Below are 19,565 nucleotides of genomic sequence, written 5' to 3'. Positions count from 1 at the left end.
ACTTACTTGTTTCCATGCTTATTATCAGTTTCCTCTTACTAGAATGTTAAACTTCGTGAATGCAGGAATGCTTTGCCTGTCTGGTTCACTGTTTTACTTCCAGCACCTGGAACACTGCCTGGCTCAAGCTTGACGTTCAGTAAGCGTTTTATGAATTAATAAATGAATGAACAATGGAAAATATTTCATTGCTTTTGAAATTTCAACATGTTGATATTAAAATCTAAGGTTGTTTGCAAACGTTTATCTAACCAAACTACCAATTTATATGACCACGACATTTCTTGTGCGTTTGCTAGTTTGAGATAAAGTTCTTCGGAGCTGCAGTTCATGAATAAAGGAGAGGAAAGCTGTGGTAGGGGAAAAAAAAAGTTCTCCTTAAACGTTTGCCAATTTATTATAAATTGATTTTGGTAGGGTGGCATTTGGGGAATTTTGACTTATCTGCATAGGTAACTTTTCCTCTTAATACCCTTGCAGCAATTCCCTCGAGAAATGCAGATGTTTACTCTTGGCACATGCAAAAATGTGATTAGAAATCTCTTTTTATTTATAGGCACCTACAAGGACGCGGCTTATTTCTTGGTGAAAAACACCGGGTTAGAGAGACTTCATGCATACTTTACGAGCTGACTCTGCAGTAATACACTGCAGACATTCCTGGAATGAACAGCAAAGGTAACTGCTCTGAATTCTGATGAGACAGCCTGGGAAAAGCTCACACATCTACTATCTATCAGGGCCCTATGAAAAACAAAATGAGAAAGAAAAATTGTTTGATACTTATTATATGCTGGGTGACTTAGAAAACAAGATCTTATTTTAATTCTCATAACAACCTTATGAGGCAATAATACCCCATTTTACAGAGTGAGATATGACGATGAAGACATTAAGACTTAATCAAAGTCATCCTGCTGGTAAGTGGCAGAGCTGGAATTCAAATCCGTGTTCTTGCTAGTTTGCCATAGTACTGTCCATTCTCAGTGAAACTTCATTTTCTATCATCCACTGTCTGTGGTAGGGTGATTCTACTGCTGCCCTTTTATATGAAAACTTTTTTGTGAGAGCCAAATTCCTTGAAAGAACACCCCATGGACCGATGGCATAAAGGACTTATGAGGAACACAGAAGTCCCACAGTGACAGCGGATGTTCTAGCTCTGACGTGGGAAAATCCAGAGATGAAAATTTTGTTTACCTCACAGGACTGTGTGGCATTTTTAGTCAGTGGATCCAACCAGAATATAATTTATTAAGAATTTGAGAGATCAGTCATTGTGATTTCACATACACACGAGTGTTATTTTATTCACCAGACAGTGACAGTCATTGTCAAGTGGAGGACCTAATTCAGACTAAAATTCAAGACTTGTTTTGTCCACAAAGAAGAGAATTTTGAGGCAAATCTGATATTCAAATGACTGAATCTTTCTTTCTAGTTACCTGAAGGCTGTGAGAGGAGAGGTTGCTTGGACAGTACCCCGTCTCCATTACATTCTACTCCTAAGCCCTAGACCTCTTAAAGAGATGTTCTGGAGCCTCGATTTCCTGAAGACTCATTTAACATCTTTTCTCCTGGAAGTGAAATACCCTAACTCTATCCCAGTACCTATGCAAAGGACCAAGGCAAGATTTTTCAGATGAACCCAAAAGGTTTTGCCTGGGTTCCCAGGAGTTTCCTTTCCCGTGCCAAGAGGCCATTGTGCAACATGAATCCTGAATTTCATTGCTTATTGCTTTGAACTTTCCCGACAGAGTTTGGGTAATTCCCAGTAGATGGCGCTCATCAGCAACTTTCTGAAAAAGTCACGCTTGCGCTTTTACAAAAGTACTGCAAAAAGGTTTTGAGATTACAGCTTTTTGGAAGACTACAGCTTTGTAAAAGATACATTTTTGCTCATTTCCTGATTCATTGCCCCTTCTTTAAGAAATCAGAATTTGAAGGGCAGGAGGAAAGGTTGCTTTCCCTTAGTTTATAAAGTTACTTTCTTTAGTTTTTAAAATTTTGGTTAACTTAAGGATCTAGCTCAGAGGAAAAAAAGAACAGTCAGAGAATGATTCGTCTCCATCGATCCCGCATTTTGGTTTTTCCCCCACGTAGAGGATCCGAATGTATCTCAACCCCTTCTTTGAACACATTATACCCCAGAGGTTTTTACATGGATGTCAGTTGCTCAGAACTCAAAATTACCTTCTTCATGAAACAGGTGTTTTTAGAAATGGTGGTGAGGCCCCCATGAATGCCTTCTCAACTCCTGCTGTGCTTGAAGTTCAGAGTCTCCACGCTATTTCAATAAAGTCTAGGCATTGTGTATGCCATTGTTTCTATGGAAAATGAATTCTGAACTCCTCTTCTCTCAGCGGTGCTGCAGGAGCTGACACGGTTTTCCTGGCACCTGTAACTTGCCAATTTATTATCCTGCTTAATAGAGGGTGAGCTCATGAGCCTTTACGCTCTGTTATCCTTAAATGGGCAGTTACCCTCCTGGCACAGACCTGAGCTTCCTTCCCCTGCATGGCTTTGGGAATCCACTGTCCTCAAGGCAGAAGATGCTTTCCCTCAAAATCATGTCTCCGACTGTGTTTATACCTTCTTTCAGTAGTTGAGTAATCCTATCTTTGGCAGATGCAGACCCACAATAAATTACAGAATTCTAATCACAATGTGTATACATTATAAAGGATATCTGAGAAAAATTGAAGTACAAAAAGACTGAAAATGCAGTTCAGGGGATAGCAGAATCAAAGGAAACTTTGATGGTAGGTAATTCACCAAATCTTCTTTTAGAAACCGTGGGTCATTTTATCACCAGCCGATGGGACATACCATTCCTTCTATATTCAGGTGCTGTCTAGTCTAAGCAGTGATGAGGTCCTTAGGTTGGGTCTCAGGTGTCTCCTGAGACCTTAGGGTACAGTTGATAAGTGTGATCTTAGTTCAAAGTATAGTCTTAGCTCTTTGCTATGTCTCAGCAGGGTAGAAATATTAAATTTTAGTGTTACGCCCATAAGAGACAATAAGGCTTTTTAAATAATAAGCTATTGCCAGATATATACTAGAGTCATTATGCTGAGTGTTTATTTTCCCCCTTTCCTTTCTATTATTTTCAGCATTTCCTCCCAGAGAGCGTTCTGTTTAGATCTCTCATTTATTTATGCATTTGATAAATATTTACCAAACTTCTTCTACATGCCAAGTCCTCATCTAGATAAGAAGTCAACAAACTAGTGTTCATGGGCAGAATCCATCCCACCACTTATTTTTGTAAATAAAGTTTTACTAGAACACAGCCATGCTCACACATTTACATATCATCTATGGCTGCTTTCATTCTACAGTGACGGGGCTGAGTAATTGCAGCAGAGACCTTTCGACTTGCAAAGCCCTTTAGAGAAAGGCTTGTTGTCTGTAATGAAGATACAGTGGTCTATGATCCTAATGAATTAGCAGTTTTGGGAGGAGACATGATGCTAGAAAGAAAGAGATAATAAATAAGTAAATATATATATAAGAAATTAGGAAATATATTTTATATATAAATATATAAACTGCTAAGTGCTATAAAGCAAATAAAGCCAAGAGATGTACTAGAGAATGGATGGGGGACAGAGGAGTTATTTGAGATGGCATGGTGAGGGGAGGCCTTCCAGAGGGACTTACATGTGAACAGATCTATCTGAGTGTAGGGAGAGGGTGTACATAAGGAGATCTGGGGAAGAGGCCCTGGGGTGAGGGAAAATCACCAGCAAAGGCCTAGTCTGGCATTAGGTTGGTATGTTAAAGGTGTAGAGAAAGGTTGGTTAGTTTGGGGTGGACACAGCAAAAGGAAGAATGACAGAGATGAAGTCAAACAGGTGGTCAGGGGCTGGATCACTGGGGCCTTAGAGTTCTCCCAACACTGGGAAGCCTTTGGATGTTTTGAAGCAGGGTAACGACATGAACTGATGTCAAAGATCATTCTGGGTGTTAGGAAATGGACTGGAGTGGGGCAAATGTGAAAGAAGGAGACTGATCAGGAGAAATCTAAGTGAGAGAGGATGGAAGCGGTGATGGTGATGAGAAGTGGATTGATCTGCGACATCTTCTGGATTTGTGGCCAGTGGGACATGCTGATGGATTAGATGTGGGTTGTGAGGGAAAAAGAGTATTCAGGGTGAGTTTAAGTTTTGGATGGAGTAACCACATGGAGGGTGGTGTATTTATCTACCTGGAGAAGACTGAAGGTGGAACATATTTGGGTAGCAACGGGGATAAAGAGTTTTGTTTGGGGAAAATTAAGTCTGAGATGTCTGTTAGATATCCAAGTAGAGATGTCAGAGAAGCTATTAGACATGTACTTTTGATGTGATATCAAAATTGGAGTGATATCAGAATTAGAAATACGAACTTTAGAGTCCATGGCATATAAGTGGTTTTCATAGCCATGGGGTGGAAGAGATCACCTAGGAAAAGAATCATATTGATAGAAAAAAGGAGAGGGCTACCAAACAGGTATAAATATTGCAAAGATCTCACAGAATGGGAAAAGTATGAATTAGATCCAGTTTCTAATTCTTTCTCAGCTTTACTAGCCATGCAACACTGGCCATTTTACATCTTTGGTCCTCTGTTTCCTGATGTTGAAAATCTTAAAAATCTGTGACTTGTAGCCTCTGATTTAACCAGTGATTGGTTACTAAGTCATATTTCTCATCTAATCATGAGTCACTTCTACGTGGACAAACAAAGCTCCTTGATCTTCATGTGTTCTCACTTGAAATCATTTCCCAGATTTGTGGATCAAGGAGCAGAAGTGTTGGAGATCCAGTGTTTGGAAACTCTCATTTGATCTGCATGCAGCTAGCATCACAGAACATATTTAGAGGTTCCTAGCTTCCTAGCAACCTTCCCACCTTGTGCTGATAATGTTGAACCAGTGGTGATGCTGCTTCGTTAGTCATCTGAGTTGATGCTGTGGAGAGCAACCACCTCTCCAAGCAGGGGAAGAGCTATCTGCAGTCTTGAGTTCAGAGCTGACTTCGGGGTGCCAGGGCTCTGAACTTGGCTGGAATATGGCCAGGAGGCTTAGAATTGGGACGTTCTCCAGTCATTCCTTTCAGTATTTTCAAAGAAGCAGAGACATTGTCATCCTAAAGCCAATGGACCTCTGCCCCCATTTGAATTATCCTAAACTGGAGAACTGGAGATTGCTGGCCTCACTTACTATCCCCTACACAAGAGAGCCTAGGAAGGTTGATCTCAGGCCATCTGAGACTTTGTGACCAAAGAGCCTGCATTTATAGAGTGATTTAAGCAAGGTACTTCTTTTTTTTTTTGAGCTTAGTTTTCCCTATCTGTGAAATGCATGTAGTATCAGCTTTATTGGGTAGTATACGGATTCATGGAGATCATCTTTGTAAGAATGGCTAGCAGAGTCAGTATTAGTTTCTTCTCCTGTGAGGTACACTCCTGGGCTGTCCTTAGTATGTATGCCTTGCCCCAGTGACTTCATGCAATGATGGTAAGACAGGAGAACTAGGGCCAGCCTTGGGAAGGAGGCCTGGAGAATGAATGGGGATATTAGAAGTGGTGAGAAAAGAAATATCACCAGTAACACTGGGGTGCTTTTTCCTGCATGCCACTCAATCTTCTGTGTTTTATAAATTTTCTCCAGGTATAACATACTAGTTGTATCATTTGTGATACCGTGATTTATAATAAATATATATTTTGTTTTTGTCCATTTCTGGTAGGAGCTCCTAATACCCTTGGAATTTCCTGTGATGAGGGTAGCAAAGTGTCTTTTGTTATGCTAACGAGGCAACTTTTGGAAAGCTAGTAAGGATGGCGGCTGGTTGCCAGGGGAGCCAATTGTGTGATTGGAGGGTTTAAACTTTTAGTCCTGTCCCCCTCCTCCAATCTTGACCTCCAGAAGGAGAGAGGAGCTACAGGTAGAGTTCAGTCATCAATAGCCAGTGGTTTAATCAATTATAGCTATGTAATGAAGCCTCCATTGAAACCCCAAAGGGTGAGATTCAGAGAACTTCCAGGTTGTTGAACCTGTACCCATCCACGTGCTGCTGTGCCAGGTCCTGATCTTGGTGGAGAGAGAAGCTCCTTTGTTTGGGACCTCACTTGTTGGAGCTCTTCATCTGGTTACTGATTCGTATCCTTTAATATCCTCTGTCATAAACTGGTAATCTAGTGATTAAACTGTTTTCTGAGTTCCGTGAGCCACTCCAGCAAATTAATTGAACCCAAGGAGGGGTTTGTGGGAATCGCTGATTTAAAGTGGGTTGGTTAGGGATGCCTGGGTGGCTCAGGCAGTTAAGCGTCTGCCTTCCACTCAGGTCATGATCCTAGAGTCCTGGGCTGGAGTCCCACATCACATCGGGCTCCTTGCTTGGCGGGGAGCCTGCTTCTCTGCCTGCTGCTCCCCTGCTTGTGTGTTCGTGCTCTGTCTCTCTCTGACAAATAAATAAATAAAATCTTAAAAAAAAATAAAGGGGGTTGGTCAGAAGCACAGGACAATCTGGACTTGTGATTGACATCTGAAGTGGGGGCAGTCTTGTGGAACTGAGTCCTTAGCCTGTAGTGTCTGATGCTATCTCTGGGTAGATAGTGTCAAAATTGAGCTGAATTTTAGGACAGCCAGCTGGTGTCAGAGAATTGTGTGGCATGATATAAAAAACTCCACATATGAGAATTGGTGTCAATATCATATCATTAAAAACCACCTTACCTCTTCCAACCTTGCACAGACAATGTGTTGAATTTAAACAAACTCCACTTATTGTGCATTTCTTTTATGTTAAGAAGGTATAGTGTAAAGAAGTACCAGGTCGGGTCACCTGGGTGGCTCAGTTGGTTAAGCATCTGCCTTTAGCTCAGGTCATGATCCCAGGGTCCTGGGATTGAGCCCCACGTCGGGCTCCCTGCTCTCGGTGAGTCTGCTTCTCCCTCTGTGATCTTTCTCCCTCTCCCTCTCTCTCAAATAAATACACAAAAATCTCGAAGAAAAAAAAAAAAGAAGTATCGGGTCAGTAAAGTCAGAGGGGAGGGACTATGCTTGCAGGGTGGCTTATATCTAAGGTTGGGGTATCTATAGAACTTCTCTATCTATACAACAGAAGAGTTTACTCAAGGTCGGTGCATTTGACTTACTCAAACTTGTATTTATTTTTTGAATTTACTCAGTTTCAAGTGCTTATGATTCATCTTGAAATCTTGTTAAAATGAAGATTCTGATTCAGTTATGGGTGGTGTGAGGTCTGAGAGTCTTCATTTCCAACAAGTTCCCAGTGATCTTGATGTTGCTGTTTCAAGGACTACATTTGAGTAGCAAGGGTCTAGATTTCTTCAAGGTTGAAAATGCTATGATTTTATGGTAGGGATATAGAAGGTGTATCTCTGTCACCATTCATTTATTTATTCACTTAATAAATATCTAGGGCTCAACATGGGTCAAGACCTGGGACTGTAGAGGTGAATGTGGTCTAATCCCATTTAGAAAGTCAGGCTCTAATCAAGGAGACAGACATGGAAACAAACATTTTTCAAAACCACTCTGACCCAGATTTCGGAAACAGCGATTTCTTTCATTTCCTTAAAATCCTTATCTATTCGCTGGCTAAGTTCCTTTTATTTTCACATGCTGAGGCCATCTTAGAAGATATGATATAGGGCAGGAAGCTGATTGGCATGTGTCTAATGAAAAAGGGAACTGGATTTAGAACATCACAGAGTTCATTTTGAGTCTCCGCTCTTTTATAGCCATGAGGCCTTGGTTGAGATTCTTGAGGCCCCAATTTTCCTATTGCAAAAAAGAGGAGAATTATAACTAGGTTACTTATCACATGAGATTTTTATGAAGTTTAGTCTGAGATAATGGATGTAAAATATGTTCGAAACTGTAAAGAGATATATCAATGCAAAGAGATTGCCAAATTATCATGTGCACATGCAGTATAGTGTTATCTATAATGGTGAAAAATATTTGAAATAAATGTAAGTGTCTCAAAGATGGGACTGCAGTGACGTTGGGACCATATGACTAGTTCTAGCCAATGAACTAGGAGCTGCAATGACATGTTGTCAGTTCTAGGTTGGGCCATTTTAAAGCCAATGTACCTCCTCCATCCTTCCCCTCCCCCGATGCAGAGACCCCCCCCCAAAGGCCACACACACACACCAGATTGTGTAACTACATGATGGAAGCAGCCCAGATCTCTAAGTCACCACTTGGAGGAGAACCACATAGGAGGGCCACCTGTCCCACATCACACTTTTTGTGAGGATAGAATAAATTTTTATTGTGTTAAGCTGTTGCAGTCTTGGAGTTATTATCAAAGAATAGCCTTTCCAATTCTAAGACTACAGTTAACTCCTTAGACTTTCTGTGCATTTAGATATATAGGCAGTTATAAATATACAGTATTGCCTTGTGTATTCTTCCATAAATGTCCTGTTACTGTATGTATTGTACTGCAATTTATTATTTTCACTCAAGAATATATTGGAGACATGTTTTATGTTGGTTCATATAAATCTATCTTATTCTTTCTGCAGATACAAAGGGTTCATATTAGGCATGTGGCCCTTCCTATACAGATAGATATTTCATTTCTTGCTTTTTCATTTTCTCTTTCAAATAATATTAGAATAATCATATTTATACATGTTCCTTGGTATACAAGTGGGTGATTTTTTAGAGCAAATACTGAGCAATGGAATTGCTAAATTATAGGACATATGCATATCAAATGTTAATAAACACTGCCAAATTGCCATCCAAATTAATATTTTTTGTGTATATATATATATATATTTATATGTATTTATTTGTGTTTACATTCAGTATACACTGAATTTATATTCCTACCAGCAGTGTGTGAGAGTGCCCATTCCCTATTACCTTCATATTACTTAAGTAAGAATATCTAAAAATCATTGTTTAATTTACCTGCTGCTGTGTAACAAACCACCCTAAAACTTAGTGGCTTAAAATAACAACCATTTTATCATTTCTTGTGATTCTATAGCTTTACTGGGCTTAGTTAGGCAATTCTGCTTCTTGTGATATAGGCAAAGTCTACAATTACCTGGGGTTTCAACTGTACTGGAATGTGTGAGATAGCTCATTTTTGTGGCTGCCACTATGTCCACTCTGTGGTGTGGACTTCCTAGAGAAAAGCAGCTGGGTTCCTGGGGAGTTCTCTTGAGTTTCCTAAGGCCTGGTTCCTGAAGTCCTAGAGCATCATTTCCCCCCATATTGGCTAAAATACTTACAGGCCAGCCCAGGTTCAAGGGCAAAGGACCCAAAAATTGTTGGCATCAATTTTTAGAGACTATTTACATAGTTATTGTATATTATTAGAACAATATTTGTGTCTTTGGGGTTAATCAAAGTTCAAGAAATGATATTTGCATAACTTCCAATAAGCCAGTGTTGCTTAGAGTGTTTGATTCTTGATTATGAAGTGGAATGTGCTCTGTGCTCATCAAGTTGGAGAAATATAAAGTTCTGCTAGGAATTCTCTGAGCTTGAAGGTCAGTCATCCTACCAGTGACTATATATGTCAAGGTGTGAACAAGCTGTAATTTCTTCCCATTCTAAATATACCAAGTAGAAAATCAAATGAAGAATCAAGTTCAGGCTCATTTCCAGCTATCCATCATGTTTTTGGGAGCTTCAAGGGTAGATATCTTGGGAAATATTAAAAATAAATGGCTCAGACATGTACAAGGGCTGCATCATTCAGAGTGATAGTTCATCAATTAATCTCCTGCTCCCGAGATGGGGTAGGAGGTGAGGCAAGAGAAGGAGTTGTGGTGGGAGAAGAGGGCAGGGCCTTGGAGGCAAGTTCATTGATACCACAAGTATAACAAATGGATCAGGACAGTTTTTCTGATTTGTGGTCTTGATTTCGCTACACATTGCAGTGTGGCCTCTGGAATGGTAGGAAGAGATAGGAACCAGAGCCAGGCACCCAGAGTTTGAGATAAACGGGGAAGAAGATTATGTTGGTCCTTTCTACCTACTCATGGTTCGTAGAAAGGGCTTTTTTTTTTTTTTTCTCCCTTCTGCCTTTTGTAGAGAAGAGGTCTATGGAAAATATTCATGATCTCGTATGATCATAAATTTGCTGGAGGAAGACCATTAAGCATTAAATTTAGGGCTTCCTAAAATGCTGGATGTGGAGTTAGAAATACAAGAGCTTATGGAGGAATAACACCTTTGAAAGGAAAAAGGAAGGAGCAGAATTGAGCAGGGAGGCTGGACTATGATGCTGAACTGGCAGAGCCTCTGCTAGTCCAATGGGGCATTCAGAGGCGGGAGGGAGATTGTCCACTAGGGGAGTGCTGCACTGGGTGGAAATGGGTAATTCCTGCACCACATGTTTTGCTTAATGATTAGCTGGAGGCTGCCACCAGGATAGCAGGACCTCAACTACGTTGCTTTAGTCAGTCTGTGACTTCGGGCTGCTAGAATAGCATGCCCTTGGCCTGAAAGTGGAGATGTATCAGTCATCCACGTTCCTTTCAGCTGGGCCTAGAGTTCTTTCTCGAAGAAGGATCTGAGTCGTGCTTTTCTGTGTCTGCCACATGTAATTTATCTTTCTCCAGTTTTTTTCCCCCAAATTTTCTTCAGAGCTGCCTTGCAAGGGCAAAGGGTTCTCTCCTGTTGATACTGTCATTGGACTCTTGGTTGCAAGTTGTTTGAGAGTGACTTGAATCTGCTTAGGAGAAAAGGGATTTTACCGCTCCTACTGTGGGAAGGCCAGAAATAACTGACACCAGAAACTCAGATGCTCACAAGATGGTCCCTCCTTCTCCCTTAAGTTTTTGGAGGGTGCTGGATAATATGTCTGCCTTGCATTCGCCACACCGCTTCTGCCAACAGAGGGGCACATTTCGTCTTGGTTCTAACTTTTTAAATCTCAAGCAAGGGTTCTTGCTTACATCTCAAGCAAGGACCACCCCCTTCCCTGCCTTTTCCCTGGTCCCAGCTTTGTTTTCTAATTGTTTCCAACAACAGGCGTTCAGTTTAATGGTGAATGAACATTCAGTTTTAATCAGGCTCTTTAAACAGTATTTGGGCCACTTGAGGCTTTATCACTAAGAGCAGTTGATGTTTGCTCTGAGAGAAAATAAAGAATATCAGAACCTCTTTCCAACTTGCAGAGATGCAGACGCGGACTCTTACCTCACCCACTGCTTTGAGAACCTCCATCAACTACAAAGATTTAGTTCAGTTTTATTTTTCTATAGTTTTGGTGTTAGTTGGATATTCTAGTGAAACAGACTACCCAAAAATCAGCAGCTTCAAGCCATAAGCATTTATGTTTGCTCACAAGTCTGTGGGTGTGTCTTCTGGTCTCAGCTGTGGGCTGGGTGGTCACTCAGTTGATGGCAGCTGGGTTTGCTCACATATTTGAGTGTCACCTGGTTGTTGGCCAGTCTAGGCTGGCCTCGTCTGGGATGGCTGAGCTCTGCTCAGTGTGGGCACCTGTGCTCCAGCAGGCTTGCCCAGGCTTGTTCACATGGTGGTGACAGGGTTCTAAGAGAATGCGCAGAAGTGTGCAAACTTCTTGAGACCTAGACTTGGGACTGGAGAACCATCCAAACAAGCCAGATGAAGGGTGTGAGAAAATAAAGTCCACCCCTTGATGGAAGGAGCTGTAAAGTCACATTGCAAAAGATGCAAATATAGGGAAACATGAAGAATTGTGGCTATTTTTGCAAAAACAAAACAAAACAAAACACACAGGTTTAAAACAAACAGAAACACCTTAAAGTTTTTTTTCAAGATACAGTCTTTTATTATAAAATCTTTTACATTATATCTGCTTCCTCCGTGTATTTATAACTGCTCTCCTTCCCATCACCTCCCTCCCTTCACACGCCATGCACCCCTGCATCCAGCCAAGAAGGGCTTAGAACCTAGAGAGGATTCAGAGAAGACAGATTCTCCGACTTGACAAAAAAAGAGATATAGGGGCTGGGTTTACTGTGTGTATAAGGAGGACTGTTGGATGAATAAATAAAAAGGAAGGAGATTAAGGGGGTGAGACTGGGTGATTCTTAAGATGCCATCAAGATGGTGCATATTGAACTTCGAATTTATAGTCTTTTTGATTCACTCTGCCATTTCCCCTTTGCACAGAAATTCCCCTTACATCAGAGAAGAGGGCAGCCAGAGGAATAGGATCTAAAAGGCACTCAAATGATAAAACAGAGTAGGTTGGGGACAGCAGCATGGAGTTAGGGAGAGCAGGAGAGACAAGTTGCATTTATTGAGTTTGGCTGAGACACTAAGCTTTGCGTCTCCATCTGCTGTTCCCACAACCTGCGTGCCAGGCGGTATCAGCCCCATTGTGTGGCTGGAGAAATGGAGGCTTAGTAATACTAAGAAATGTGCCCAAGTCTCATGGTTAGCGACAGCTTTGCTGTTGTGTGTTTATCCTTGATAGTCAGTGATTAGAAGGTGAGGAACGGAGTGGGATCAGCAGCAGTCTTGCGGCAGCTGGTGGAGGAGGAGCTCCGAGTTCTGCGATGATGACTGGGAGCCTCTTGAAGACCCGCGGTGGCTCTCTTTCACCTTTGTATTCCTAATGCTCAGCACAGTGCCTGACACAGGACAAACATTCAATATAATCCTGTATTATCCTGCAAATAACAACACGAGGGCTCTGTTAACATGTAATTAGCATGTAATTAGTTACCGAAGTGATGGGGAGTGAGGTATGGTGGGAGCCATAGAAAAATACAAATGGCTGCCAAAGCCAGGAGCTCCATGGCTACTGGGATGGGGGGGGGGCAGGCATGGGGTGAGGAGGAAAGCTAATGGAGACCAGCTTTCTCCACTCGGTGGCATTGGATACTGGTTCTCTCCAGAGTTGCTAGAACCAAATACTGAAGCTTTTCTCATGGACCGAGAGAGGGAAACACCTGGCGTCTTTTAGCTTTGCCACAACTTGGGGGAGTAGTTAGTAATAACGGAAAAGACAAGACTCTAAGAACGGAATGAAGTACAGGGAACTGAGACAGTCTTCAGGTGGCTTCTGTGGGTCAGAAAGGCATCCTGTCTTATCACGAAATGACAGACTCTGAGCACTAAGCAGTTACTGTAACAGGTGATGAAACAAGCCCACAGATACAGGACTTTGGGTTTAATGCATATGTCTTTTTTTTTTTTTAAGTCAAGCAACTAGCAGTAATGCAATTGAAATCTGTCTTAAGATGATGGTTAGGATAAAAATACCCAGGAAACTTTGTCTCTAAGATCCCAAAGTTTTGCTAGTAGTTGATTTACCAGTGTGGGTTGTTATTGTTTGTAACAAACCAGTCCAAAACTCAGTGGCATAAAGTAACTATCTTACTGTACTCACAGATTCTTATCATACTCACACATATTATACTCATAGTGGCATAAAATAACTATCTTATCATACTCATGGGATTCCAGACAGGGCACAACAAAGATGGCTTCTTGGTATCTGGGGCCTCAGATTCAAACTCAGGGAGTTTCTCAATGGCTTGGGGAACTGGAACCATCTGGAGGCTTCTTCACTCACACATCAGTTGATCCCAGCTGTTGGCTAGGACCTCAGCTGGGCTCTCAGCTTGAACACCTATGTGTGGCCCCTCCATGTGGTCTAGTTTGGGTTTCCTCCTGGTATGGTGGCTAGGTTCCAAGAGCAAGTGTCCCAGGAGAACATGGTGGCATTTTAATGGTTTAGCCTCTGAAGCTGTGTAGCATCGCTCCTGCTCTTTTGGTTGATGAAGCCTCAAGGATCTGTCAGGTTTCAAGTGGAGGGGACATAGACCTCACCACTCACTGGAGGAACATCAAGGTACAGTGTAAGAAGAGCATGTGGGATAGGGATGATGTTGCTGTCATCTTAAAAATGCAATTTATCACTAGTGACAATTCCTGTTTTATGATTAAATGGTGGAGTCATCATAACCGACATCCTTCCTGGCACTAGACTCTTTCTGCAGCACCATCTTGGACATGAGGACAGCCTCTGGCAGAGCTCACCCTAACAGAGCCCCCTGGGCTAGAAATCAAGTGGTCAGAATTCCAGATCCAGCTCTGCCACAACTGGCTTGTCCTCAGTCCCGCATCTCTAAGGTTTGAGAGGTCTAAGGAGTTAAGAATAGTTCTTATGTTAGTAGGGGAAGACATTTTCCTTGTGGGCATTCAGTTGGATTTCCAAACCTCATCAGACGTGGCCTCTCTACCAGTCACTTCATGTCCCCTTCTAAAAGAACCTCCCTTGTGCTAGCCGCAGAGAGAGCAATTCTATGTGCCTGATGACCCACCACCCCACTGTGCCCCAGGACAACTTTTCATACTAGGGAACCACCCAACTTAAGCTGCTAATGCTGGCCTTCCTTTCTTGGGACTCTGGAATTTCAAATAGGAAACTAATCAGGTGGTGCTGGGTGTTGGAGTGGGAGGTCATGTTGAGCTTTTGAGCCCTTTCCCACCATGTGCCACTGAAGCACAGAGTAAGTCCTTCAAGGAGACAGAGCCAGGGGTGGGGGAAGGGGGGTCATTAGTGAGTGAGAGCACGAGAGCGAGGGAGTAGGGGTGAATAAGAGTGTTCATGATTTATGGTCCCCAATTTCAGTCTCTTGTAAGATTTAGCTGTGCTTCATTCATTTCTGTTCTAAGAAAGCCCTGCGGTTTCTAGAAAATTTCCCATTCTTCTCAACAAACCATGGCTGACCAAGATGCATATTCCAACTTCAGTATAATGAACTTGACATGATAGCCCAGATGATACCCATCCATCTCAGAATACTCCTTCTCCTGACTCTCAACAGTCACGGATGAGTGCTCATACTGTAACATCCTTGATGAGTCTCACCCTACAGTGTTTTGTGTTTTTTGTTTTGTTTTGTTTTTATTTCTTCAAGGACATGGAAAAGAGAAGTTGTAAATATCAGTCTTCGAAGAGACCTTGCAGGCAGTCTAGACAGCAGCCCCTCATATTACAGAGAAGGGAACTGAGAGCAGAGAGGGGAAGTGACTTGCCCAAGGTTGTAGATTAGTTAACAGTGGAGGTGGGATGAAAAATCAGGTCTGATTGTCATTTCAGCCCTGCCTGACTTTAAATCAGCCAGAGCTATCTGGGAGAAAGACAGCAGCTGATTGAGCAATCACCTACGTATTCTGCATTGCTTTTCCCTCCCACCTCTGTTTGCTCTCATGGGCATATAACACTGTAGGGAAATCTTTACGGCTAGCAGTGACAGACATTTGGATATTGCCCCAATGCGGGGGGCAGTAAGGGTAGTAAGGGGAAAAAATGAGGATCATTTTGGGGGTCAGATTAAATTTGTGTAAGCCCAGCATGCTCCTGAAAGCTCTAGCAACAACACTTAGGTTATAATGTGCATAAGCACGGAGAGCCTTGTTGACCTTCTTAGGGGAAGAGGAGAACTGATATGATACCACCTTAAGGCCACATCTAGTTCCATGAGTCTAATTATGTTGTACCAAAAAGACAGAGGTGTTTCTTTTCAACTTTTTATTCTGGACTATTTTAAACATATACAAAAGGGGACAGAATAGTGAAAGGGATCCCAAGACAACAAATATATATATTTTTAAAGCTTTATTGATATATAATTGATGTAGACTAACTCGCATATAGTTAAAGGGTACAATTTGAAAAGTTTTCACATGCACATACACATCATCAGTTGTGAATCTATCAATATAATCATGATAATGAACATATTTTTTACACCTTCCCAGGTTCCTCATGCCTCTTTGTAATCTTTGCCTGTGGCGACTTCCCACGATCTGTCCTCCGCCTCCCTGGTCCCTGTCTGCGGGCAACCACCATCTGCATTCTGTCACTATAAATTAGGTTACGTTTTCTAGAGGTTTATATAAATGGAATCCTTATGTACTTCTTTTAATGTCCAATTTCTTTCATTCAGCGTCATTATTTTGAGAGTCGTCCATATAGTTGTGTGTATCAACGGTTGATCTCTTTTTTTTATTGATGAGTAGTAGTCCGTTGTATGGATGTAACAAAATTTGTGTATCCAGTCCCCTGCTGACGAACACTTGCATTGTTTCCAGCTTTGGGCTATTACGAATAAAGCTGCTATGAACAGTTGTGTACATGCCTTTGTGGGGATGTATACTTTTCTTCTTCTTGGGAAAGTCCTGGAGTGGAATGGCTGGATCGTATGTTAGTTGTATGTTTAACTGTTAAGAAACTGCCCAACTGTCTCCCAAGATAGCTGTAGCATTTGACATTCCCACCAGTAGTATATGAGAGTTCTGTTTCCTCCATATCCTGGCCAGCATTTGAGATGTTCAGTTTTTAAAGTTTTAGCCATTCTAATAGATAAGTAGTGATATCTAGTTGAGCTTTATTTTCAATTTTATAATTGAAAGTACAATTACATTGAGCACCTTTTCGTGTGCTTGTTTGACATCCCTACGTATTCCTTGATGAATTGTATACTCAAATCTTTTGCCATTTCTTAAAGTTGGGGTTTTTTTCCTTGCTATTTATTTTTTATAGTTTAAAAAATATATTTGGATTCAAGTTCCTTATCAGATATGCACTTTGAAAATATTTCTTCCAGTCTGTGGCTTGTCTTTTCATTCTCTTAACAGTGGCTTTTGAAGAGTGAACATTTTTAATTTTAGTAAAATCTAATTTATCAATTGTTTCTTTTATGGATCATTCTCCAGTGAATTGCCTTTAGGTTTTTTAGAAGAATTCTGGAAGAGTCAAGGAGGTGATGGCATCTGACCTGGACATTGAAGGTTAAATAGTTTTGGGAAAGGCAGCCTCGTGCTAACAGTCTTCTAGCTCCCACTAAGCCGCAGAAGATTGGCCCCCAGTCCTCATCAAGAGATAAAGACCTCACACAGCCTGTGCTGGCCTTATCACCTTGAGTGGGAATATTTTTCCCTGTTTCAAGCGCAATGAATATTCTCTCTGCTCAAAGTGTGTGCATCCCATGGCACCTGGCCAACACCATAGTCTGTCCCCTGAAAAAAGATGTAGGTTTCCTTCCACTGGAGCACGGGAGGGGTATGCATAGGCAAATTGCCCTGCATGGGCTGCTGGGAGAAACCCACTGGCCATGGGGACTGATGCGCACTATTGAGTCTGATCTTGCTCTGTCTCTTCTTTGCGTGTATAAAGTGCTGTTCTGTTTAGTGCTTGACTGTATTGTGTTTTCTTTGGCAACTCTGATACTAAGATGCAGTAGGCAGTGATGTTTAGAGTCCTCCCCTGAGACTGGTAACCGATGCACGCTGTTCTGCTCCCTTGGGATTGACAACCGGTGCAGTGCTCTCTGCTTGGCAACTAGGACTATACCATTTGGGTGAAAGGAAAGGCAATGGTCAGGAGGTTAGGCGGTGTAGGGGTCACAGGGCAACAGTAGCACAGAGGTCTGTTTGTGAGACCCTTAAAATCAAAGGGGGTACTAAAGATTTTTCTATAGTGCATCTTCTCTTTTTTTTTTTTTTAAAGAGTTTATTTATTTATTTGACAGAGATAGAGACAGCCAGTGAGAGAGGGAGCACAAGCAGGGGGAGTGGGAGAGGAAGAAGCAGGCTCATAGCGGAGAAGCCTGATGTGGGGCTCGATCCCATGACGCCGGGATCACGCCCTGAGCCGAAGGCAGACGCTTAACCGCTGTGCCACCCAGGCGCCCCTATAGTGCATCTTCTCTTAATCACATTCTGTTTAAAACCTTCCACTGTCTTCCCAGTTCTTGCAGAGTGCATACCGGCACCTTCATGATCTGACCTGTCTTGTATTGTTCAGAGTCATTTCTTGCCAGATCCCCCAACTCTACTGTTCCAACTCAATCCAGATAAACCAAATGGTATCTAATTTTCTGTGGGAGCCATGTTCTCTCTAGATTATAAGACTTAGTTCATCCTCTTCCCTCTGCCTGGAACCCCCTCCTCCATTTCCCTCAATTCCCCTTTCCCAGCTATTTCTGACAGCCTCTTAGGACTCAGCTTTTGAGTTTTCCTCAAACCCAACTCCACGTATCCATAAAACATGTTGCTAATTGATGGAGGAGTGGGGAGTGGGGGGGGGGTGGAGTGAGAGGTTTTACAGAATTTTCAGAGTCTAGTGTAAAATAAAATGGGGGCCCTTTGTTCAAAAAGCAGGAGAAAAAGTACCATTAAAGGTACTATAATATAAAGCTTTTTCTTTTCTTCCATAGTTTCTCTCTTAACTTGTCTGTTTGCTATTTGTTATTTATGTGCTATTTAATGTCATTCTAAGTAAAGAAAATTAAAATTATTAATTGACATGAATTTTGCCACTATTATATATTTTTTGTTCATGCTACTTCCCTGTATTGGCCAACCACTTATGCCAAAAATGATGGTAGAGAAGGAAGGAAAATATTCAGCAACCCATAGATCCTTTGCCTTTCAGTCCTGTCTTATTCATCAGTAAGCTGAAGGTAGGAGTATTAGTAGAATGTGTGCTTATCAGGAACTAAAACTCGAAGTGTTGAGTTAGTTCTGTGCGTATTTTCTATTGTCTGGTAAGAACAAAATACATCTGCATGTGCAATCTCTGAATCATGAATTCTGTGATTTTGGTGACACTACATGTGAAGTAGATGTTCTTATATAAAACTGGCCTTGCGCGATATAGATGTGAATGGCAAAATTCATGTCAAGGCAGTCTGGAGGCAGAATTCCTTCCTCAGTCTTAAAGCCTTCAACTGATTGGATGAGGCCCTCCCGAATTATGGAGATAATCTGCTTTGCTCAAAGTGAACTGATTTAAATGGTAAATACATCCAAAAAATACCTTCATAACAACATCTAGGCAGGTGTTTGACCAAAAAGCGGGTACCATAGCCTAGCCAAATTGACACATATAATTAATCACCACAGAAGTAGACTCTGAGAAGGCTATCAGTGTGCAGGAGGTTTATTAAGGAGCTCTCTGAGATCAATACTGTGGAAAGGAAGGGAAGGAAGCAGGATCTGTCAGAGGAAGAAAGTAAGCTGCAATGCATTGTCAATGTCAGCCAGCCCTGTGGGGTATTCTGAAGAAGAATGCCCCTTCTCAAGTGCCCCGGTTTGGAGCAAGGGGACTGTGTCTTTGTATACTAAGTTGATCAGTTATTGGATATGAACTCCTCAGGAAGTGGGCATGACCTTGGGCAAGGTGATTCTCTTTATCCAGACATTCCCTGTAAGGGACTAACACTATTTCCCACAGCAGGGGGAAATACGTCCTTTGACATGAAAGGGGATCTCAGTACCACATCATAGCACCTACTCCACTTAACTTCCCTTTCCTATTGCTCTTTCCAACCCCACACTCCACACCTCATCCCACAGACAAGATAGTCTTTGAGGATCAGGATTTCATTATATTTCTTTTGTATTTCCAATGCCTACTCCATTATCTGACGCTTAACAGGCACTCAACAAACCTTTATTAAATGAATCAACAAAGATCTTGAGCAAAAAATAATGCCCTCTAAGAAAAAGTAGATTCTGATAAAGAATAGGGTGACTGTGAATGCTTATACTGCTTTTCACAATTCCC

The sequence above is a fragment of the Ursus americanus genome, chromosome 20 (genome assembly GCF_024610735.1).
Source record: "Ursus americanus isolate L20-20 chromosome 20, mUrsAme1.1.p, whole genome shotgun sequence".
NCBI lineage: Eukaryota > Metazoa > Chordata > Mammalia > Carnivora > Ursidae > Ursus > Ursus americanus.
Note: the sequence above shows the minus strand (reverse complement) of the source record.